The sequence below is a fragment of the Alosa pseudoharengus genome, unplaced genomic scaffold, assembly GCF_046254945.1.
Source record: "Alosa pseudoharengus isolate Yale_2024_CS ecotype anadromous, Long Island Sound unplaced genomic scaffold, YU_APseudo_1.1 YU_APseudo_1.1_scf_5, whole genome shotgun sequence".
Classification (NCBI taxonomy): Eukaryota; Metazoa; Chordata; class Actinopteri; order Clupeiformes; family Clupeidae; genus Alosa; species Alosa pseudoharengus.
The window spans coordinates 34,981,450-35,006,008 of record NW_027468837.1 but is presented as its reverse complement, the minus strand read 5'-3'; the positions used below and the strand labels follow the sequence as shown (position 1 = coordinate 35,006,008).

General features: G+C 40.6%; 1 protein-coding gene and 2 long non-coding RNA genes across 6 annotated transcripts in view; 1 reads left to right on the top strand and 2 right to left on the bottom strand.

Annotated features, from left to right (window-relative positions):
* Positions 1-16,787: 16,787 nt before the first annotated feature.
* Positions 16,788-18,427, bottom strand: LOC143104614 (uncharacterized). 2 transcript variants are annotated; one of them, XR_012983102.1, is made up of 4 exons: positions 18,283-18,427; positions 18,070-18,120; positions 17,282-17,364; positions 16,788-17,030 (listed from the first exon to the last, which is right to left on the bottom strand). It is a non-coding gene; the product is annotated as an uncharacterized LOC143104614 (long non-coding RNA). The 2 variants fall into 2 exon arrangements; XR_012983103.1 differs by having other exon boundaries at positions 16,788-17,026.
* A 244-nt stretch (positions 18,428-18,671) lies between these two features.
* LOC143104462 (uncharacterized) lies at positions 18,672-20,337 on the bottom strand. Its single transcript, XR_012983073.1, has 4 exons — positions 20,256-20,337; positions 19,539-19,562; positions 19,263-19,274; positions 18,672-19,101 (listed from the first exon to the last, which is right to left on the bottom strand). It is a non-coding gene; the product is annotated as an uncharacterized LOC143104462 (long non-coding RNA).
* A 2,578-nt stretch (positions 20,338-22,915) lies between these two features.
* The window catches only part of LOC143104697 (3'-5' exoribonuclease HELZ2-like), a 58,453-nt gene continuing 56,809 nt past the window's right edge, over positions 22,916-24,559 (top strand). For all 3 annotated transcript variants that reach the window (XM_076268938.1, XM_076268935.1, XM_076268936.1), the window contains exon 1: positions 22,916-23,059. The gene's annotated coding sequence lies outside the window, so the exon portion shown is untranslated. The remainder of the gene's footprint in view (positions 23,060-24,559) is intronic.

Sequence of the window (24,559 nt, the reverse complement as noted above, 5' to 3'; positions counted from 1 at the left end):
AAGGTACAGGTCCTGTATGAACAAAATGTTTTTGGCTTTCCAGATGGAAAAGGCTGGATCCATCAAAGCAGGGGGGAAAGCATGATTGTGACAGATTGGACTGACTAAGGGCAAATCAAGAAAAGATTTAATTTGTTTCCAAATTCTTAAGGAGTGAAGTATAATTGGATTTTTTATATAGAGAGGTGTCTTTATTTTTGCAGGGTTATTAAGGAGTGCTGGGAGGGAGGTGGCACCACATGCAGATATTTCTATCTGAAGCCAAGAGGGCACATCTTCTTGATTGTACTGCGCTGTCGGGAAACTTTTACGCCAGTGAAGTATTGCATTCAAATTGGCGGCCCAGTAGTAAAGCTTAAAGTGAGGTAAACCAAAGCCTCCCTCCGCTCTACACTTAAACAGGTGTTTTTTGGATATTCTGGCTAGCTTATTGTTCCATAGAAAGGAGGATATGATCGAGTCCAGCTTTTTGAAGTAATAGAGGGGAATAAAGACAGGGATACTCTGGAAAATTTATAAAAATCTAGGAAGGACAACCATTTTTATAGCGTTGATGCGACCGACCATAGAAATGGGCAGTGTGTTCCAAAATTGAATATTCTGTTTCAATTGTTGTATTTTGGATTCCCAGTTACTGTTGAGGAGTTTTCCATGCTCCCGCGTCGCAATGATACCCAACGTTTTGAATTGGTCTCTTGCTAATTTAAATGGAGCGTTGCCCAGAAAGTTTAAGTCCACTCCATCAGATATGGGCATTAGCTCACTCTTTCCCCAATTGATCTTATAGCCAGAAAAACTGCCAAAGGTGTCAATAGTCTGCAATAATGGTGGAATGGATGTTTTGGGGTGTGACAGGAATAGTGTGATGTCGTCTGCAAAAAGGGATATCTTATTCTCTATGCCATGAAGTTTGATTGGGACTATCTCCTGGTTCAATCTAATTTGACTGGCTAGGGCTTCAATGGCTAGGTTGAATAGATAGGGTGAACACGAACATCCCTGGCGGACGCCCCTGTGAAGACGGAATGGTTGGGAGAGGTCACCATTAGTAAGTATTGAGGCTTGGGGGTGAGCATAGATAATTTCTATCCATTTAATAAAGTCTGGACCAAAGCCAAAGTATTTCAGGGAAGTCAGCATGTAACTCCATTCAATATAATCAAAAGCCTTTTCGGCATCTAATGCAATTACCACTGATTCCTCCTTTTGTTTATGGTATATAATGTTGAATAGACGACGTAGGTTGAAATATATATGTCTACCTGGGACAAATCCGGTCTGGTCGGGGTGTATCAAACTGGCTATGTATTTACAGAGTCTGTTGGCCAACACTTTGCTGAGTATTTTTGTTTCCATCTGGAGGAGAGATATGGTACGATATGATGGCATTTCCAAAGGATCCCTGTCCTTTTTAAGGATCAGAGCAATGTTTGCACTGTACAGTGAGGGAGGTAGTTCTGTGGTGTCCTTAGAATGAGTGAACATGCGCAGTAACAGAGGGGCCAGATTAGATGAGTATCTCTTGTAGAATTCAATGGTGAACCCATCGGGGCCGGGGGCTTTATTGTTAGGAAATTGAAAAATAGCGGTTTGGATCTCCTCCAGGGTTATGGCAGCATCCATCGCTTTGGCCGCTGTTTCGTCTAATGTGGGGAGTTGGCTATTGTCTAGGAAGTCGTTCATTTTCTGAGAATCAGTAGCATTGACTCTAGACTGGTACATGTCCTCATAAAATGAAGCAAATGCCTTGTTTATCTTGATTGGATCTGTTGTGACGTAACCTTGATGGTCTCTTATGTTATGAATAGCGCGTGTAGCCTGCGAGTGTCGCAACTGCCTTGCAAGGAGTCTGTGAGGCTTGTCCCCCAGCTCAAAGTAATTTTGTCGTGTTTTTACAAGTAATTGGCCAACTCTTTGCGAAAGGATAGTGTTATATTCATATTTTAAGTTGGTAATTGTTTCAAGAGTGGCATCATTGGGGTTATTTTTATATACATCTTCTTGAAGAGAAAACTCATGTTCTATGTCTTTAAGTCTACTGCCTTCCATTCTCCTTTTACTGGAAACATAGGCTATGACATGTCCCCTGATGACAGCCTTTAGCGTTTCCCACAGAATGGAATCGTTGACATCGCCTGTATCATTGTCTGTGATGAAGTGAGAAATCTGTTCTTGTAGGATGTTAGTGAACTGCTCATCTGAAAAGAGCGTGGGGTCAAGGTGCCACTGATTGCGTCTAGCTCTAACCTCCCCAATTTTTAGTACCATGGCCAAAGGGGCATGGTCTGATATCATAATAGGTTGGTATGTTACTGAGTCCACTAATGCTAACAGTTTAGAGTCCATTAAGAAATAGTCAATGCGGGAGTATGACTTATGCACTGGAGAGAAGAAGGAATAGTCCCTTACAGTTGGATGCCTCAGCCTCCATACATCAACTAGATTGAGGTTCTCAATCAAAGTGTTTAGGCGAATACAGCAGTTTGATTTTTGGAGGGAGTTAGAAAACTGTTTATCTAGAAGAGGATCTAACACGCAGTTGAAGTCTCCCCCAATTACAATGTTAGTACTGGAAATGTCTGGAATTGAGTTAAAAACCTTCTGAAAAAAATCAGGGTTGTCAAAATTAGGTGCATACAGGTTGACCAGTGTTATAGGGACAGAATTTAGGGTTCCAGCCACTATTACAAACCTACCGTTGGGATCAGAAATGGTAGTGGATTGAATAAAAGGGACATTTTTCCTAATTAGAATCGCCACCCCCCTTGCTTTAGTTGTGAAATTTGCTTCATATAGTTGGTCTACCCAGCTGACCTTAAGTTTGCCTTTAGCGGTGTGCTTTATGTGTGTTTCCTGAAGAAACATAATGGGCTGTATTTTCGGTCACCAGCGCATGGCGTAAAGTTCGTTATTCACTGGCGCGAAGTTGAATTCGTTATTTTGCACCTTTATTTTTTAAGCATTGCGCCCAGGGGTGTGGCAATTAACAACCTAGGGAGGGACCTGGCGCATTGTCTAAAAATCGCTATCATACACCACCTAAACCTGGTCAGAAGTCAATGGCGAGTTGTTCATATGCTATTTTAAGAGCGCATGTCAACAGTCATATTGGCAGGTGCATGCACCATCCTTCTATCATTCATGAACGCACACCAGCGCACGTCCATGCAAAGCATTACAAATTGCACGATTACAATGGTAAACATAATTAGAATAAAGATATTACGAAATACTGTACATCTCATGATGAGTAGTTATTCACCATCATTTGCAAATTGGTAATGACGGTTAAAAGTAATTAGGGGAGAGGCGAGAGACACGTATGGAGCACAGCTGAAGACGCACTGTCACGAGATATAAGCAACTCCTCTGCAGGATAAATGTTGTTTTATTCAGTCATTTGAGCAACATTAGGGTAAGTGTTGCTTTTTCCAGCCTATGTTTTCGATGGTAACCCATTGTCAGTCAATAGTGAAAGTAACTGCATATAACTGTCTTGTCGTTGACTGACTCCTTGGTGAAGTTAGTTTCACTTTGCCAATGAGTTCAAATAATAGACGAGTGCAAATGCGTGAAGGCTATGCTAGGTTTTAGTAAAGCATGGTTTAAGAATGACTATTCCATACGGTCTCGCAAGCAGCCTCCTTCAAATGCGCCGTTGAATGCCAAAATACCGATGCATTTATTTGACATATCGCGCGTTGCGCCGTTAAAGGGAATGACAGATGTCATTCTCATTGGTTTAAAATGATGTTACGCCCCAAACACACCCATATGACTGATTAAAAGACCTAGGAACACCTTGTTACGCCATGCGCTCCACTTTTGAGAACGAAAACCCTCCCAATGTGAACTGGACATCCTACTAAATTTGAATAGACTTTTGACGAGTGACGATGCACTTTAGAATGTCATGATAGGGCCCTATATCTGCAGAGAGGGACTTCAAATGTGCAAATACTTTAGCACGTTTCACAATATGACCAAGGCCCCTCACATTCCAACTAACCAACTTATAGCCCCTAGCTTGCACCTGAGTTGCAGAAATGTTATGTGCTATTTTCTAAGTATGTAAAGTAAAGTAAACATGCACTGTCACAGAGGAAGCAAAAGTAACATATATTAGCTGGCAAAGAAAAAGAAAACCCTAAACAATAACCCACCCCCCTCCCATCCCTAGCCAGGAGACTACCCAAAGGGTAACTCCAACTGCTGGAAGGCATCTCTTGGGCTCTCATGTCTCGAATTCGCAACCCACCATACTGTACAGTATGCCCCATAACTTACAGTAAGACTATTAATAAACACCTTAGTAGAAACCAACAAGTTTTAGTTGTAAAACCCCTTCCTACGTTCAGAGAAATGCTTAAGCCATCTAAGTCTAAGACCAAAATGTCATTGTAAAGTTAGTTTGTGCAAGGTTAGAATAACCTGGTGACATTTGCATACAAATGAAATTGAAATGGTGGCAAAGTTAACAACCAGTTAAGAGTAGCCTAATCACAATAGTGATAAGGCACATATAGAATAGACTTAAGAATGCCACATCAGGAAAAAAAAAAAAAAAAAAAAAAAAAACCTTATAGGCACTTGCTTATTAAACAGGTAACTTTGCTGCAAAGCCTACAAAACCTAACCACTGGCCGTTTAAAAGTCAAACTCACGGCACGTAGGACAATCCCCAAATGGGCCACGACTCCCAAAGTCTTAGCTGAGGAACAGCTGAGAACGACTAAAGAGCTCCATCTACTCGTCTGGCTGTGGACGGCGATATGATGACACAAGCTCTCGGGCTTCCAGGGGAGAGAAAAGCCGTTTCTTGCCTTCGTGTTTGAGTGTGACAAACAGCTTAGCTGGGTAGTGCAGAGCAGGTTTAAGACCCAGATTGTGGAGGTCTTTCATGACGTCCCGGTATTCAGACCGCTTGTTCAACACGTCGGGGCTGTAGTCCTCAAAGATGTGTATGGGATCGCCGCGATACAGGAGTCTGCCCCTCATCTTGCGGGATTCGCGAATCACCAGGTCTCGAGTTTGGAACTTGTGAAAGCAGATGACGACTGATCGAGGTTTCTCGCCCGGGCTTGGCTTGGAGGTGAGGGCACGATGGGCACGGTCTAATTCTGGTGTTGAAGTAAGAACTTGTTCCCCCAAAACTTCTACCAGGAGGCCGGCGAAGAATTCTGTGGGACGGGCGCCCTCGATAGACTCAGGTAGGCCGATAATACGTATGTTATTCCTCCTGCTTCGTCCCTCCAAGTCCAAGACCTTAGCTTGTAACTTAGCATTCTCATTGGCTAGCACTGAGCAGCTAGTCTCCAAAGCCCCGATACTCTCGCTGATTGCATTGGCATTAGACTCGAGGGAAAGCACCCGTCTTTCCTGGTCCTCTACCTTCGATTGAATTGTGACCAATTTTGACTCAAGGGTTGAAAACGCAGATTTGAAGTCGGTCGAAAGGGCTGCTCTGTGCTCCTCAAGCATGGCAGCTATGGCCTCCATATCCACGCGGCCAGCAGCTGTGTCATTTTTGGCAGCGATTTCGTCCTTTTTCGTACCTCTGCTGGGTTTTGTGGCCATCTTCTCATTGTGGTCGATCAGTAGGGGGTTAACAGTTATTGGTGTTTATTCGCCGGTGTGAATAAAAAGGAGCTGAGAACTAGAATTTATATAGTAGGTGGGAGCGTGAAGTAAGTGTGGCTACTCCATGCTCGCGCAGACCGGAACCCAAACCCTCTCCTCTTAGCAGACGACCAATTTGTAGAAGTCATCTCCAACCAAATTCAATTCTTCCTAGAGACAAATACCACCCCTGAGGTCTCATATGCAACAATTTGGGAAACATTGAAAGTATATATACGCGGGCAAATTATAGCATACTCCTCACAAATGTCAAAAGTAAAAAAATCCAAATTATCTGATATTTCCCAACGAATACTTAATATTGACTCAAAATACGCCCAGTCCCCAAAACCAGAACTTTACAAGGAGCATTTAAGGCTACAATCTGAATGTAACCTTTTATCCACTGATGAGGCTACACGTCTTCTTTTGAAATCAAGGCATAACGTTTATGAATATGGGGACAGGGCGAGTAGACTGCTGGCACGACAAGCTAGACAAGCTGCGACCTCCCGCTCTATTACAAAGATTCAGTCAAATACAGGACGGATCTTGACAGATCATGATGACATAAACAAAGCTTTTTTGGATTTTTACTCTGACCTTTACACATCGGAATGCAATACCGACAGTAATGAGGCTGTTTTTGAAGGCCTTACTATGCCTGCTGTGTCTAAGGAGCAAAATAATATCCTAAATGCCGACATTTCAACCTCTGAGATAATTGCAGCCATACAATCAAAGCAAAATGGTAAATCTCCCGGGCCTGACGGATTCATAACCAGTGTTGGGAGTAATGCGTTACAAAGTAACGCGTTACTGTAATTCCACTACTTTTAGTGGTAACGAGCATGTAACGAAGTATTTTTGTAAATCCAGTAACGCAATTACAATTACTGAAATTTCAAAGAGTTCGTTACTTGCACTCTGTTGATCTTGAAAGAAAGACTGCAGACAAGATGCACATTTGCTGCTTTGTCTCCCGACCTTAGCTGTGTTTCCAGCGATTGTGTTTCATGTTTAGATTGCAGATGCATTCTTTACAGCCTCCTCACATTCTTCCTTATTTCGGATTTATGCTAAAACACACAAGAGTGCATTATGCTACAATTTAAATGGGCATCTTAAAAGCCTTTTCCATTTGTTTCCATCTCGTAAGCTCCACTACAGTAAAAGCGTGTTGTTTATCTCCGCTCTTTTTCGCCTATTGCGCAAAAGCCTCGTTATATCAATTTCTCATTCTTACAACATAGCCACGCCACAACACCAATAGGCTACGGTAGCCTATATATAGCCTTGGCACAAACAAGCACACGTTTAACGAGAGGAAAATGCAGATTTCACTTACCAGATAAAGAAACCTCCAAATAGCCTACCGTACGTAACAGAGACTTGAGTTATTTGCACAGTAGGCTATGTTTACATCGGAATTGACGTCCATGGTGTTATGGATTCATTTGTCTGTGACGGAACATGCAACTTCTCTCTCGAACACCTTATCAGCTGAAGAGTAACCTTCTGCATGCGCGACAATCCCAAACTCTCAGATGCATTAGAACTTATTTCGGTAGGTCACTTGTGCAGCGCAGGCTTTTCCCAAACTGGTGGTGCTTAAAATGCTATATAATACAACTGTGTTCAAAGCAGGATGAGGATAACGTAAGGTTATGTGTGTGTGAGCAGACAATAACTGTTTTGAAAATAGGCCATTTAACATTGTTTCACATTACATCCCATTGAACGAATTCCATGTAGCCTATAAGGATTGCAATAATAATGATAATAATAACTTATTACTATATTGCAGAATTCAGTGTCAGTGCACCACCATGCATACTAGTAGAAGGCAAGCAGTAGGCAGTGTACTGTACATATCTATCAAACCACCTAGATGGTGAGGGTGGCGCAAAACAAGGTCAGGGAGGCCTTCATGCATTGTAGAATGTTTTGTGGTCGGAAAAAGTTTGAGAACTCATGCACAAGGCTATTGAAGGCCCGTTGGAACTACAATAAATAGGTCCAAAAATTAGGTTTATTGTGTGTGTGACTGTTCAGTACTGTTCATATTGACATTTTAAAAGCAGACTTAAAAGTAACTCAAAAGTTACTTTCTCTAGTAACTAATTACTTTTTATATACAGTAATTGGTAACGTAATTGAATTACTTTTGAAAGAAGTAACTAGTAACTGTAACTAATTACTAATTTTCAGTAACTTGCCCAACACTGTTCATAACTGAATTTTATAAGAAATGTTCTCCACAATTGACTCCAGTTCTCCAAGCCATGTTTAGTGAGGCACGCACATCTGGTATTTTGCCTATGACCCTGAGACAGGCCTCTATCTCATTATTAGCAAAAAAGGATAGAGATCCATTGCTCTGTTCATCGTCCTATCTCATTGTTAAATGTGGACTTATCCAAAGTTTTAGCAAGACGTCTGGAAAATGTGGCCCCATGGATAGTCTCACCTAACCAGACAGGATTTATCAAAGGGAGACACTCCTACTCAAACTTAAGAAAATTGTTTAATTTTATCCACTCGGCCAGGTCGGAGCGCCCAGAAGTAGTAATATCTCTAGACGCGGAGAAGGCCTTTGACCGGGTTGAGTGGAAATATCTATTTTTCACACTCAGGAGGTTTGGCTTTGACGAAAGTTTCATTTCCTGGATTGAACTACTCTACTCAGCCCCTTTGGCGGCTGTTATCTCGAATAATACTAAATCTAAATATTTCCCCCTGGTAAGAGGGACAAGACAAGGGTGCCCTCTTTCCCCCCTTTTGTTTGCGTTGGCCATAGAGCCCTTAGCAATTGCCCTTCGACTCTGTGATGGCTTTAAGGGAGTACTGAGAGAGGAGCAGGAGTTAAAGGTCTCTCTTTATGCAGATGATTTGCTTCTGTATATGTCTGACCCAGCTCTATCACTCCCTCATGCCCTTGATATTCTGAAACAATTTGGGGGAATCTCTGGTTATAAGCTAAATTTATAAAAAAGTGAACTTTTACCGATAAACTCGAAAGCAGCTGCACTTCCCCTTGACCTGCTCCCCTTTAAAAGGGTCCAAGAAGGCTTCAGATATTTGGGCATTGAGGTCACTCTCAATCTCTCAACTACCTTCACAAACAATTTCACTGGTCTGCTAAATAAGTGTAAACAAGACATGTACCGTTTTGCCTCTTTACCGTTGTCATTAGCAGGACGAATCAGCCTAATTAAAATGATAGTACTACCAAAGTTTTTATATTCAATTTATTTATATTTTTATTAGTTCAAAAATCTTTCTTTAAAAAAATAGACCAAAATATTATACCTTTTATATGGGGAAACAAATCAAGTCGGATTGGCAAGGCCCAACTCCAGAGACCTAAGAGTTCTGGAGGAATGGTTTTGCCTAATTTTCTCTTCTATTACTGGTCATGCAATATTCAGAAGTTAATTCACTGGGTGGAAGATATTCCTATCGGAAAAAAGCCTGATTGGGTACATCTGGAGATCGCGTCAAGCCCAAACAATCTGACCTCAATAGTCTGTGCAGGCCTATCTCTGCTTAGCAGCAAAGTTAGTCCAAATGTTATCGTTAATAACTCCATAACAATATGGGCTCAGTTTAGAAGACATTTTGGGCTTCAGAGAGCTTCCATCCTTTCCCCGGTCCAGTCGAATCATATGTTCATTCCCTCCTGCATAGATGCAACATTTACTGCATGGTCGAACAAAGGGATCAGGACAATTCAAGACTTGTTCATTGAAGATGTATTTGCTTCTTTCCTTCAACTTTCACAAACCCATGACCTACCCAATACTCATTTCTTCCGCTATCTGCAGATCAGGAGCTTTGTACAAAAAACCTTTAGCTCATTTCCAGATAAACCCACAAAGACACACTATGTTTGTATCCTTGAGCTCAATTCAGACCGTAAAGGGCTAATATCTCAGATCTATAATTGTATTGGTAACATTAACCCACACACAACTGCACATTTGAAAAGAGCCTGGGACACAGATTTAGGGATAGTCTTAACAGAGGACCAATGGGACTCTGTCTTAGACTTGATACACACATCATCCACATCTGCTCTGCATGGTTTAATGCAGATGAAAGTGGTTCACCGAGTACATTTATCCAATGCCAGATTGGCAAAGATTTATGTCAGTATCGAACCGTTATGTCCACGATGCAGGGGCCAACCTGCGGACTTAATACACATGTTTTGGCTTTGCCCAAACCTTTCTTGCTTTTGGGTGAATATCTTTAATGTTTTTAGTGAAATGTTTGGAACGCGATTTGACCCTAACCCTATTTGCGCTCTTTTTGGTTTAATTCCTGTGGAATCCCGTGATAGCCTACCAAACAAAGCTTATGTAGTCATTGCTTTTACCACACTCCTTGCAAGGCACCTGATCCTTTTAAATTGGAAACAACGCACACCACCATCGTTCTCCAAATGGATCAAAGATGTTCTATATTTCTTAAAATTGGAGAAAATCAAATATACACTTAAAGGGTCTGCACAGACCTTTGTTGAGGTTTGGAGGCCCTTTATGGATTTCTATGACTCACTACAAAAACCCCTTGATTCAGATTAAGTCATATCCCCCATGATATAGCAGAGAGCAACACCCCCCCCCCCCTCCCCTCCTCTCCCTTCTCCCAAAACACACCTTTTTTTTTTGTCTGTTATTATTATTTTTTATTATTATTATTTATTTATTTATTTATTTATTGAAGAATCTACTTTGGCGTCTTCTTTGTGTCCTGTAGTCTCATGTAGGGCAATAGAGTGGGGTGGGTGGGTTAGAATTTGTTTTTGTATATGATAATTACGATTTTGTACCAGTGGGATGTAATTCTGAAAGGTAAATTGTGTCCTGTATTTTGAAAGCTTTGAAAAATCAATAAATAAATTGTTGAAAAAAAAAAAAAGTGTTTTTCATTTAAAGGTTTGACTTCATGCTTGTTCAGTAGAGCATTTAGTGCTCTCCCCAATCCCAGACGTTCACATTGCATGTTTGTTTGTAATGGATGCAAAACAGCCTATAATGCTAAATGTCTATGGGGGGACGATTAAAACACCTATTTCATTTGTCCCGACCAGCCAGTAAACCCCATTTATTCTAAGTCAATGCACATGTATCTGTGTTTATACTATATTTTATGCAGGTGAGACATGGAAAAACAGTTTTAGAAAGATGCAAATATATTTGGGGCTATCAGGTAGGGGGTCGAGTTTTGCCATGTTAACCTATGGAGACTGACGGCCTGTGGGTCATGAAGGGCACTTATTTGGATGTGTGGTGGCTTTAACCACATAAAAACAGAGTGAAATAACATTTTGTACTATAGAAACATTATATAATTCGAAACATGCATTATTCTAGCTATATTAATGGCATAGTGCATGCTATTTCCATAACCGCGAAATACGCGCATCACCATGACGGCAATGAGTTGTTAACAGACATGAACCAAGACATATAGCCCAGCAGCAATCTATCTAAAATAACACAAGTACCATTCATGGTATGTTGTCAAATATTGAAGTTATGGGAAGTTTACATAATTTAAGCTGTATGTTTCATTCGTCCCCCATGCTGTTTCATTTGTCCCAGCCAGGAGGGACGAATGAAACATAACGCACGTTCGACTTCTCCTTAAATAACTCTTGAACGGTTTTGTTCAGAACTGTAAATGCAACTGTATTTGACAGAGGACAGATGTAGGTTGCTAGTGACAAAATATTAACTTTCAGTGTTTTACAATGTCTTGTAAATTACGTTTCATTACGTTTCATAAAGTGTTTCATTTGTCCCGGTTCTCCATCAGCCTCGGCGTTGCTCCTGACCGTCCATCTATCTCAGCACAGGTCCTCGGGTCAGCGCAACTCTGCGATAACCTGACCCTAGCCAGATGCATTTCGTGCTGGCCTGGGCGGCGGTCATATTTTGTACCGCTCTGCGGTACATCTAGTTTAGTCTTCTTTCTCTCAACTTTAGGCTAGCGCAATGGGGCAAAGATGCGACGCTCCTTTTACAGTAAACCACTTTACAACGAACGTTCAAATAACCCCCAGAGTTCAGTGTCCATCAGTCCCAACATTTAGAAACATAATCGAAAAGTCCAAGCGTGAATTAGGTGTGTTTTGATTTTGAGAGAGACTGGAGAAGGGCCGTATGTCTCACAGCAACTGCAATAATCTTGTTTCTTGAAGGCTATCCTTACCTCCAAATATCCCTCGACTATACCCTCGATATACATATTGGTGGAAAACTTAGTTTATGGCCGTTCGTGTGAGTACAATAACTTAATTTTGTAAATTTTACCAAAACGACTGGTTTCGCCTTGCAGGGTCACAGTTCTCAAGATATTCACAGAGAACTGTGTCTGCCCTACCCTCCTTTCAGGGGGTCCAGTCCAGCGGGGGGGCTACAGATCAAAACGAAAAATGACGGTTCCCCCCATGAACGGAATTCCACAAAACTTGGCGTGCATACAGATGGTGTCATAATGATCCTACACTTCCAATTTCGTGCAGTTTTGACTATGTTAGGTCACAGATACCTTCAATTTCAACACCTCATTTTTACTTTTTTGTGTTTAACTAGGTGGCGCTATACATGAAATGAGTGGCTATGGAATGGGTTGACATGGCCCCTTGAGATCAACATACAAAAAAAGAATGGTCCTCCTAAACCCTACGGTTTTCAAGATATTCACAGAAAACTGTGTCTGCCCTACCCTCCTTTCGGGAGGTCCAGTCCAGCGGGGGGGGCTACAGATCAAAACGAAAAACGATGGTTCCATGCTATCCATGTGGGGTTACATGCCCACCAAGTTTCGTGTACCCCGGTCTTTCAGTGTCCCGGGAATCATTGACAGAAATTTGGGCATGCGAAAAAGAAAAAAAAATAAAATTCTGACCAAACCTTCGCTGCGCGGCGGTCATAATAAATATGCTGACATGTTATGTGCAATTCAACAACTGCATAACTTTCGCCAGATGAATTTCGTTCCGCTTAGCTCCGCCTAGCTTCACTCACATCCATCTGGGACCTCTTCCATTGAGATTTCTGCACCCGATGTTATGGTACAGCCAATCAGGACGCAGGGCGGGAGTTTCATAGATGTGACATAGCGTAGAAGCCACTGTGAGACTGTTATCAGCGTCAATCATATGCAAGCATTTTTTGATTAGGCCCAGCCTTCTGAAGCAACACTCCAATGGATTGGTCCCAGATGGATGAGTGGAGCTAGGCGGAACAAAATTCATCTGGCGAGAGTCAGGTTAACAACTGCACGCATGGCATGTAAAAGATATAGGCCTAGCCTACATTATTGTGTAGTAAATTGAGTTTATCCAACCTGCTGGCAAGCCAAAATGCGTTGCACATGACTTTATCATTGTCCTCTAAAATGCAATAGCCTAAGCAACGTGAATTTATCGCACACCCAGTTTGGACACTAAACTCTGGGGGTTATTTGAACGTTCACTGAAGTGGTTCAGGCTACTGGAGCGTAAGAACTCCGCCCGTCTTTGCACAATTGGCCATTGATTGACATTATATAGGACTACTAGCCTGCACGCACAGAGTTTGTTTGATGCATGGAGTTTCCGACCGCTTTTCCCTGAGAGCTTAGAGAATAAAGTGAGGAGAGCTACCTGTGTTTTACATAATGTGTAACATTTATTCATATTGCCAGTTCAAAATCACCTAAGGTCTTGACTGAAATGTGTTCTGATATCAATTATTGGGAAAAACATTGTTTGGAGACTGGAGTGGATGGCGGGTGGATTGTTGATGTAGCTGCAGGTGCAGATGACATGACTACAGCTCATCCATGCATCTAGGATGTTGGAATTTGATAGGATACAGGAACTGCAGAGATTAATTGAAAACGAGGATAGGTCATGTCGCAATAGCGGTAGGCTACTAAAAAAAATAGTAGGGGCATGTCTAAATAGAGGCATGTTGTAATAACGGTATGTCGTACTAGAGGGTTGTCGTAACAGGATGTCGTAATAACGGGTGAAACCTCTGTTTGCTGCAATAACTCCTGAACGGTTTTGTTCAGAGCTGGAAATGCAACTGTATTTGACAGAGGACAGAGGTTGCTAGAGATATAAATATTAGAATATAAATATTAGCGTTCAGTGTGGTACAATGTGTTTGTAAATGATGTTCAATTAAAAAGTGTTTCATTCGTCCCAGTTCTCCTATATCCTTTTTTATGATATAGTTAAAGTTAAAGTTATTCTTTATGAACAAAATTGTTGTTATATAATGACTAAACCTACTGAACAAAAGCAATAATGTCATAGGTGAGACACTGAGAGACTTTGGACTAGATATCAAACTATTGTATTGTCTTTGTCAAATAATTAGATGATGCCTAGATGAAATAGCCATTCACAATTTGTATTTGTAGCAACTGACCATGGCATAACCCTAAAGATGTTTGCAACATGGATCAGAGATGGTTGTTATAGCCTATTGAACATAGCCTAAATACAATTTCATATGTTAAGTTAGGCTCTTTGTCTCAATATAAACATTTTGAAAATATGCATGCTATTACAGTATTTATGTATAATGTAGCCCAGTGGTATGGTTAGACCTGGGCATTCGAGGCTATAGCCCCGGATGTCTTGGGAATAGCCCCGGATCTCTGTGCCTCAAAAAATAATGATGAAAATCGCCCCAGAGATTTTTATGAGGTTCCAATCGAACGCCACGGTCAGCAGCCATTGACATTGTTATTAACATTGTTATGGGGTTAGGGGTTTAGGGGCAGCCGTGGCCTACTGGTTAGCACTTCGGTCCTTTAACCGGAGGGTTGCCGGTTCGAACCCTGACCAGTAGGCACGGCTGAAGTGCCCTTGAGCAAGGCACCTAACCCCTCACTGCTCCCCGAGCGCTGCTGTTGATGCAGGCAGCTCACTGCGCCGGGATTAGTGTGTGCTTCACCTCACTGTGTGTACACTGTGTGCTGTGTGTGTTTCACTAATTCACGGATTGGGATAAATGCAGAGACCGAATTTCCCTCACGGGATCAAAAGAGTATATATACTTACTTATATACTTATACTTATGTGACCAGGGCCCATAAGAGCCCGCGGTCACGCAAAGGAACCCAACTACGCCACCCAGAGGGAAACTGGGAAATGTACCCTACTCAATTATAACACCGTAGACACAAGTTCTTAAATGGACAGAGAGCAGAGACCCAATCTCAAGTTCATGCAAAACTTTATTGATATTTTTGGAAACAAATCAACTGATGGAAGGGAAATAGTTAGTAAAATATATATGTATTTTATTAGATTTGTCACTAAATTGAGTTCACTAAATAGGTTGTCATAATATAAAGGGTCATTTTTTTTTTAATCTTCCGGGGGAGTATGCCCCCGGGTCCCCCTATCTTAACTGGGGAGGTTTTTTTGCATCTATGCCCAGGGGTTCATAATCCATCCGTGCCTATGTCCGTCAAAAGTTTGGTATATCGTAATTGACCTAACTAATGACTTGTTTGTGATTTTAATAATATTTTTGCATGGCAGGAAATTTATTGAAATTCTGTTATTGAAATTCAGACCGCACCAAAGATTTGGTCCCCCCCAATGTTGATATCATGGCTACGGCCTTGCTCCCAACCCCTGATACTTCCATCAGCTCAGGGCCCAGTTCCCCGAAAGCATCTTAAGCCTAAGAGCGTCGTAAAGTCCCTCTTACGAACGTCTTAAGATTTGCCGACTGTTTCCCGAAACCATCGTAGCTTAAGAGACTCGTGAAAACACTCGTAGATCTACGAGTGCTCCAGAGTTCTTGTTACCGGCTAAGAGTGTCTTAACAGTACTTCTCACTGAGGTCACCAACAGGACATACAGAGGAATTACAACTTAGAATACATAATCCAATTTACGTTCCCATTCTTTATTGTGTTTACCTGTGATGAATTAGATTTTAGCGTGCAAAATAGCATAGCTTAAATTTAATGGTCATAATAATGTGATGAAAAGCGGTTAAAAATGCAATCAAGTTATGAAACGAGACGTTGCCAGAATAGTTTGCCATTATCTTTGCTAAGTGAGGGCTATATTTTATTAGGCCAATAAGGGTACAAGCAGAGAAAGGAACATGTGGTTTAGTCTGTAGGCCTACTGCATCAAAATCTAAGCCTACATTTCCTCACTTTCTTACTCGACTTTCTTATCTTCAAACGTGTTCGTGACACAGCGAAAAAGTAGGCTATTGCATGGTGCAACAATCTAATCTTAAATAATTACAATTATTTATGTCTGTGTGTGGTATATAACCTACTTGGGATGCTTACATGCAGATGTCAAAGTGTTTCTATTTTCGTATTGATGTGAATTAATGTGTAGATCCGAAGTTTAAACGGTAGGCCTATAGCTGTGACGTGCAGTCACCTGACATCACCATCAAATCAGAGGATATTTCAGAACTATTAACGTGGACAGCTCCCCTTAAGAGCATCTTAATAGCACACTGTAAAAAAAAATCCGTTGATTTTACGGTGAAAAACTGGCAGCTGTGGTTGCCAGAATTTCACCGTAATAAATACGGTACAAAAATTCTGTTATTTTTACGGAAAAACCCAGCAGCTAGATTACCAGAACTTTACCGTAATAAATACAATAGAAAGAATTCCGTTATTTTAACGGTGAAAGACTGGCAGCTGGGTTGCCGCAATTTGACCGTAATAAATACGGAAAAACAATTCCGTAATTTTAACGGTGAAAGACTGGCAGCTGGGTTGCCGCAATTTGACCGTAATAAATACGAAAAAAACCAATTCCGTCATTTTAACAGTGAAAGACCGGCATCTGGGTTGCCAAAATTTTACCGTAATAAATACAGTTTAACCATCTCTACATTTACGCTAAAATGTATGTTCATTTTACGATTAACTTTTGTTTCAAACACATTTTACTGTATACATTAACTAACACCCTAACAAATCCGTCTGAACAGTCTCTACTACTATTTTACCTATCCTATGTTTACCACACAAATCAACCATACAATTAACAGTTTGGTAAAAAAGACAACTTTATTCCTAGAACTTACAATCATCTATGCCCTAATCAGTTAATAAGCTGTTAGTTGGCCATTCTGTCCATGTTGTACCAAAATGTCTTTTCAAAAACAATGAGCTTGAATAGAATTACCAGGAATACCTCCCTTCTTACATAGTAATTAGGCATAAGTCCACAGATTTCAACAGTCTTATGGCATGGAAAAAGTCCAGGTCTGCAAAACTTTGAGATGTTTCAAAGGTGTTGCCTTTCTGTGGCTTGTGAAGTCAAAAAAGGGACAGTACTGGACATCAAGAATCTACCCTGGCTTGTAGGTGTGCCGAAGGAGGAAGGTCAGCTGCTTCAGCCCTTTCTGGCGCCATTGAATGGATCAGGAACATCGGCATAGGAAGAGAAAACAAAGGCACTTTTAAGTCATATCTACAACGAGTACTGGTAGAATAAAGCAATTCATAAATTTACTGTCACATGCAATTGCCACCAGCTCAGTAGGTACATAGTTTATCAGTTAAAAGTTGACACATTGCTGGGGTGGAACCTGCAGAATATAACAGATAGTAACAAAACCCCAAGACCCCATAACACAACGCTGATTAGTCTCACCATGGACTGCTACTGCCGAGCCAACCAACAGGCTTCATGTGTATCTTTCCCTTCTTCAGAGGTGAGCGGGACATTGGCTTGGTCTGGCAGGAGTGAATTGATGAAACATTATGAAAAATTATGACTGACACAAAGGAACATAGTGGGAAAGCCAGGGCTATAGTGGAGACTAAACTCAAGTAAACACAGTTTACCCCTCTCAAATTTGAGTTTATCCACCCCTCGATAGAATTTATACATGAAAATCAACTTAAAGTGTAACACCGGCGAACTTCGATTGTAGGCTCTATGTGTGCATGGGCACAAGTCAAAAATTCGGTCAACGAGACGATTACGTCCAAACCCGCGTCTTCCAGTAGTAGTGTTCTACTCACTTTCACCTGTATTGCTTCTATGGGTGAACTGTGGGCAAGTGGGACACACTCACAAAATGTCAATCTATAAACACTTAGAAATTCAAGGTTTCTAAGTGATTATAGATTGGTTTATAGAAGGTTCAACATTGCATAAAACTTTGTTCAAAGTATTATCGGGGTCTCTACATATGAACTCGTGCATAGAGAACATTGTTTGAGCACAGTTTATAAACACCTTTGTTTCTGAAGACTGCACATTTGCTTATCCTAACAATCCAAGATGGCGGCGAGAGGGAGTGGCTAAGGTAAGCAAATGTGCAAATGTGTGTCTTTAGAAAAAAACGTTTTAATGAACTCTGTGTCTACATATGAACTTGAGCATAGAAAACATCGTTTGAGCACTAACCACTAACAAAATTAGCAACATCTTACCTTTAATATTAGATGACTGCCAACTTGAATAGCTGAGGAAAAGGGGCTGACCTGCAAGGATGAGACAATGTTAACTTTCACCAATATATCACATTGTTATAACTTACAAAAGAACTAGATTTGCATCATCTTTGACATGTTGCCACATGTGGCTGCTAAATTGTATACAATGTGAATGAATGAAAAGTCAAAACAGAAAGTTTTCCAGCACACCTTAGACATAGCAGCTTTATTTGGGCCTGGGTCTTCCTTGAACACAGTGATAATTTCTGGCAGAGAGGGGACTCAATCCTAAGTCGACCCAGTCGTTCGTGCTGCTGCTTGGCAGGTCAAAAGAAAATTTAGGGGTGAATGGCACACAAACTAGATTAAAAAAAAATGTAAAACTACATTAGCAAACTTATTACATATTATATTACATTACATTACATTCCTTTACTTATACAACCAAGCATTTCAATTAAAAATGTTAATTTGCTACCTGACAGTTCTTAAGTATGTCTAGCTTAGCTTTGAATAGCAATCTGTAGTTGACTTGACACAGCAGTATTGTCTCAACTAAGAAATGTAAAATGCATTCTATTGACTTACCAGCATACAGGTCTCCTGTGTGTCCTAGCCCTCCTTCAGGTGTAAGCAGGGTGTTGTGTCCTGTTCTAGATGGTCTGATCTGGAAGAGGGGATTAACAGGGGATTGATGAGACATTAGGGCTGATGCAGTAGGAGCAAGATGTAATGTTGGTGGACAAGCATTACAATATAAATGAAAGCATAAATGATCAAGGCAGAGACAAGAAATCAGGGATACTTACCATGGTTGGCGAGAGCGAGAAAGAGAGAGAGAAACAGAGAGACATTGCATACCTTTTACATATACTCATCATTGGTTCCATAGTTGTTCTAACCAAGTAGTAATGAGAATGAACCATCTACAGTTCAAAAAAGACTTACCGAATTCATGCTTGCTTTTCTTATTGGAAATACAGCGCCAGTTTTTTTTTTACAATTGAAATTACTGCTTTATCGGAATTTCTGTTGAACAGTTTTACTTAATTTAGAGAGATTTAATTTAAAGAGTTCAATCTATAACATAAAACTGGACATTAAAACTGGATATTTAATTTTTACTAACCTGTACAATGACAAAACTCTACATCAGTTAACATTTCTGTGGCAATACATTATCACTGTACCTTGTTGATACCCTGTTGACACAAACCAATCAAATAAATAAATATTAAGTCCTCAGCAATGCAATGATATTTCTACCTTTCCATTACACTCAACAGACGAAGCACTTTGCAATGCACGCCTTAGCAGACAGAACAGCTCCACAAAATGTGACTGGAAAGCATGGCTAAAACGAGCGCGAAAAAAAAAACCTCCTCCCCAAACGTTCAGAAACCCTATTCACCACTTCACTTCTAAATAAATAGCCTACTCCTAGTAAAGAAAATGTAAAAACTTACCTGTAGACGTCTCTCCCAACATACCTGCAACATAAAGATTAGGCAACGTTAACTTGCACAAAAGCAATACGATTTCAAATGCACAATTTTCCTGTTAACATTAGCCAAAACTATGCTTTAACTCTAGCAATTATCCAATTACTAACTGTAAAGGTCCAAACAATAAATGTATTCAATAAAACATGTTTAACGCCTAATGTACTTCAACGCCAAAACTTTCGCCTGGAAACATAAAGCAAGGCTAAATGACTGGAACTCCCGTCAAGTCATTTCAAGCTTCTGTGCACAATGAAGGGATTAACGTTAATAAAATGGCGTTCTCAATCAGAACTCAGTTAGATATTTCACACTGAGACAATTGACATTCCAGCTCAGAATGTAGACTTAATGACTGTAGAGAAAAACGGTGTAGACTAAGTATGATATCTCCGTTTTATTACAAGTTAGAATCGAAGCACAATATACATAATCTAAGGTAATGTTGACATTAATCAAAGCATGGTCAGAAATCTGAATGCTAGCTGGCAATTTTGTCATAGGCTAACGTTATCCTACAACAGAGATTCAGATAAGATAAGAGTAGTATTTTATTCATCCCGAAGGAAATTCTAGACGTAAGCCATTGCAAACACAAGAAGCTTAGAATTGCATTACTAATTAATACTTTTAATCAGATTGAACTCTTCAATTTATTAAATTGTCGTTTTCATTACTTACCATCTCACAAATCACTGTCTCCTTCGCGAACAAAATGGCGGTTGATATTTGGCCATGTGGTTTAACTAACAAAATGCAGCGCCATCTATAGGCTAGCTTGGGGAAATACCTTGGGGAAAATTCAGTGATTTAATGCACATGGACTATAATCATAGATGGCTAATGCATATTAATTTGTGAATTTACATAAATTATTTATATGTATAAATCAAAGAAGGGTGCTTAGACAATTTGATTCATCCATTAGACTACCTGCAGTGAATTTTACAGGGGTAACCAGTATTTTTTACAGAAAATAAAAGCAAAATATTAATGTGTTTTGTTCTATGTATTATGTCATATTTCTAATGGTAAATCAGACTATTTATCCGCCCCATAATGCACTTCGACTCCCCATTCTGAAGTTCAAAAAGACCAGCGAAATTTCACCTCGGGGTGTGACAGCCAAACCGCTAACCTTTTGACTGCAGTGTCTAGCCAGCCCAGTGGTGGCAAGCGAGCTAGTTCAAACGTTTAAGTACTTAATGAAGATATCCAGGGGTCTTTATGCCTTGACTAAGTTGATGTTGCTTATAAACAACAATTCATATTCATAGAAACAACAAGGTCAATAAGACATAATATATTTCATACCTGTGTTGCAGCATGTAGCCTAGCTGTCTAGCTAGGTTTACAATGGAATCCAATGTCCGAACATACTAGCAGTTCGCTTGTCAGCTAGCTAAAAAGTTTGAGTGTTTAAACTAACATATAGTGGTCTATTTAGTGGTGTATGTGCCCTGACTAAGTTCGTGTGGCATATAAACCACAATTTGTGTTGATACAAGTGCCAATGTTCGTGTAGAAACATTTTAATCACATACAAATGTTCGTGTTACAGCTCAGGTAGTCTCCGCCATCTTGGTCAGACTTTTTTGTAACTCCCGCCTCCAAACACAAACACGGGACCTGATTGGTTCTCGAATGGTCCTCATTTCGCCTGCCTCGGTGATTCGCTGTCATTTCGCCTAACCAGGGCGAATTTCGTCTCCATTCAACCTCAATGAGTGAAGCGAAATTTCGCCATGTGGAAACCGACCGTTACGGTGTGTTTCCACACAGCGAAACACCTCGCGATTTTCGGCCAGCGAAATTTCGCCTCGGGGGCGTGACGGCGAAACCGCTAACCATTTGACTGCAGTGTCTAGCCAGTGGTGGCAAGCGAGCTAATTAGGCTAATCAGCTAATTCTAACGTTTAAGTACTTAATGAAGATATCCAGGGGTCTTTATGCCTCGACTAAGTTGATGTTGCCTATAAACAACAATTCATGTTCATAGAAACAACAAGGTCAATAAGACATAATATATTTCATACCTGTGTTGCAGCATGTAGCCTAGCTGTCTAGCTAGGTTTACAATGCAATCCAATGTCCTAAAATACTAGCATTTCGCCTGTCAGCTAGCTAAAAATGATCGAGTGCTTAAACTAACATATATAGTGGTCTATTTAGTGGTGTATGTGCTCTGACTAAGTTCGTGTGGCATATAAACCACAATTCGTGTTGATACAAGTGCCAATGTTCGTGTAGAAACATTTTAATCACATACAAATTTTCGTGTTCCAGCTCAGGTAGTCTCCGCCATCTTGGTCAGACTTTTTTGTAACTCCCGCCTCCAAACACAAAGACGCGGACCTGATTGGTTCTCGAATGGTCCTCATTTAAATAAAGTTAAACTTTGGCCAACTTTGTTTCGCCTGCCTCTGCGATTCGCTTTCATTTCGCCCAACTAGGGCGAATTTCGTCTCCATTCAACCTCAATGAGAGCGACGCGAAATTTCGTTGTGTGGAAACACACCGTTAGATGAGGGTAAAAGCGGAAAAAAATTGTGTGCTCCCTGTTTTATATAATATGGCATGTTTCTGTTTTCTTAACGGTTAATCAACGTATTTTCTATACAAAAAAAAGGTGAAATATATGGTTCCAGCTGGTAAACATATTTACAATACTTAACTGTTGTAAGAAATGTTTTCTACCGTTTCTACGTTTACGGTTTTGTACTGTTGCAATTTCACAAATTTTCACCGTAAAATCTACGGATACGCGTTCACGCTACGAGCATGTTCGGGAAACAGTCGGAAAAACCAAACGAACGATCGTAAGATGAATCGTAGAAAACCCTCTTACGAGCGTGTCTCCGTCGTTATCGGGAAACTAGGCCCAGGTTCGTGAAAAAAGCAGCCAGCTCTAGCTTTGAATTAATGGTCTGTGTTAGGCCTACTAGCTAGTAGCCAGCCTCTGTACCTCGATAGCTTTAATGAGGTACTCCAAACAGCCGAGCTGCGGATAGGCTGTTCTATTTGCACCACCAAGGAAGAGGAAATCACATATTCAATAAAGACCATACCACACAAGTGTCAAGAAAATATGCTCTTAGCTAAACTCAAGAAAGATGGAAAATGCTGGAGGTCAATTTCAAAGCAACCAGAATATCCAAATTCTAAATTGATGCTTGATACAAACCTTGTATTTTCCATTATCTCCCCAGAGCACATTGGCTTGTTTGGATGGGCCTGGCCCCCTAAGGCCCACCCATGACGCCAACGCCTCTGCAAGAGAAACAGGAAAAAGGGAATGGCCACAGGGCTGAGAGTGACAGTTCAACTTCGATGCTGCTCACTGTTCAAGGTTCACATTTTCCAGCGGTAGACTATGTACTGTCCATTTCCTTACCGCTTGTGGCAACAGGTTGAACCAGCTGCATAAACGGTCATAGCATTCTTGATCAGCGCTGCATGGGATGCTTCATGTTTCAATATCTGAGGTAGGCTAAGTTGATTAAATACATCTATCTATCTGTCTATCTATCTATCTATCTATCTATCTAATAGCCTAGTTGTAGCCTATTGGCACATTTGCTTTTACTCATTGTGTTTATTATAGAATGGCTAGACTACCCAGGCACAGTTGTGCTGCTGTGCTCTAGAATCTTTGCATAGTGCCCGGCAGTATTTCTTGAATGCTTGTTTACAAAGGATGAAAAACATGCTATATTGCCAAATGTCTGAAACAGCTGTTTCATTACCAGGCAGGCTAACCCATGTATTCCAAGTACGTGTACAAATGTCTGTGTTTATACTTTATTTTATGCAGGTGAGACATGGAAAAGCAGTTGATAAAGATGTTAATATTGTAACGAACTGAGCCTAGCTGTTTATGACTGTGCTCCCATGATACTGTGCAGTGTGTGTATGTGTGTAATGTTCATGTTCTAAACCATGCAGGTTGACAATGTTGTATGTCCTGTCTGTCGTGTTTGTGTTTATAGTTGATCGCAGTGTTCATGGCCGGGTCTGACTGGTGTATGTTTTAGATACAGCCTCAAATAGATGTTTAGTGCTGGAGCATAAGGTCTGGCCCGGAATTATAAATATTCGGACATAGAAAAATAAATTAAAAACGCTAGGCCTATAGGCTAGCCTACAGGAAACCAACAAGCACCACTATCTGAAATGTAATCAAAGGTAAATAACGCACAACTAGGTTTTGCGTTTTTCATTAGTGGCTTGCGCTATCAAAAGCTTCCTGCAGTAGGGACTGCGGTGCGGTAGGGCTGTCAACAATATAGAAAAAGCTACCACAATTCTCACAAAACCTTTTGTAAAGGTGTAGCATAGTCTAAGGAAATCCCATTAATTTTTTGGAGCCGATCAGACTCAACGGGAACTTTGAAGCATGTTCCATATTGTAGTGTAGCCTATTTTCCCAAGTACGATAGCGAAAGTGAAACGTAGTGGCCTTTTATTTTAAATTATGAATTTGTGCGTGCCTGTGTCATTCATTTCTTTCACATGTCTTACAAATAATGCATATATTAGTGGTAATGTCAGAAATTAACCTGTTTATAAGCCTCTTAAAAAAGGTTGTTGCATCATGCATGTTACATGTAGATGCACTCAATCGCGCAACCATGCAGGCAAAGTAAAGTGTGGCGACAGCACACAATTTGAAAAAATCGTTTACAATGCAGTGGCGGTGATAGCCTACAGTTAATGTGAATCGCGGACAATAACCAAACAAAGGAATTTGCACCTCCATTCACCAAATAACTTTATTTGTATCTTTAGGCCGTAGTTGTGTTTCTACATGTTGGCAAAAAACGAAATTTCTGTCAGAAACCAGCCTATAATGCATAGGGTAACGTGAGGTGAGTCAGACAGAAGAGGGGCCTGTCGCCTATCCTGAATCCTCCCTTTCAAACTACCTTAAAATTGAGTGATTAGCCGCCAGCATAAAATCAAAATACAAAATCTTATTAGGCTAT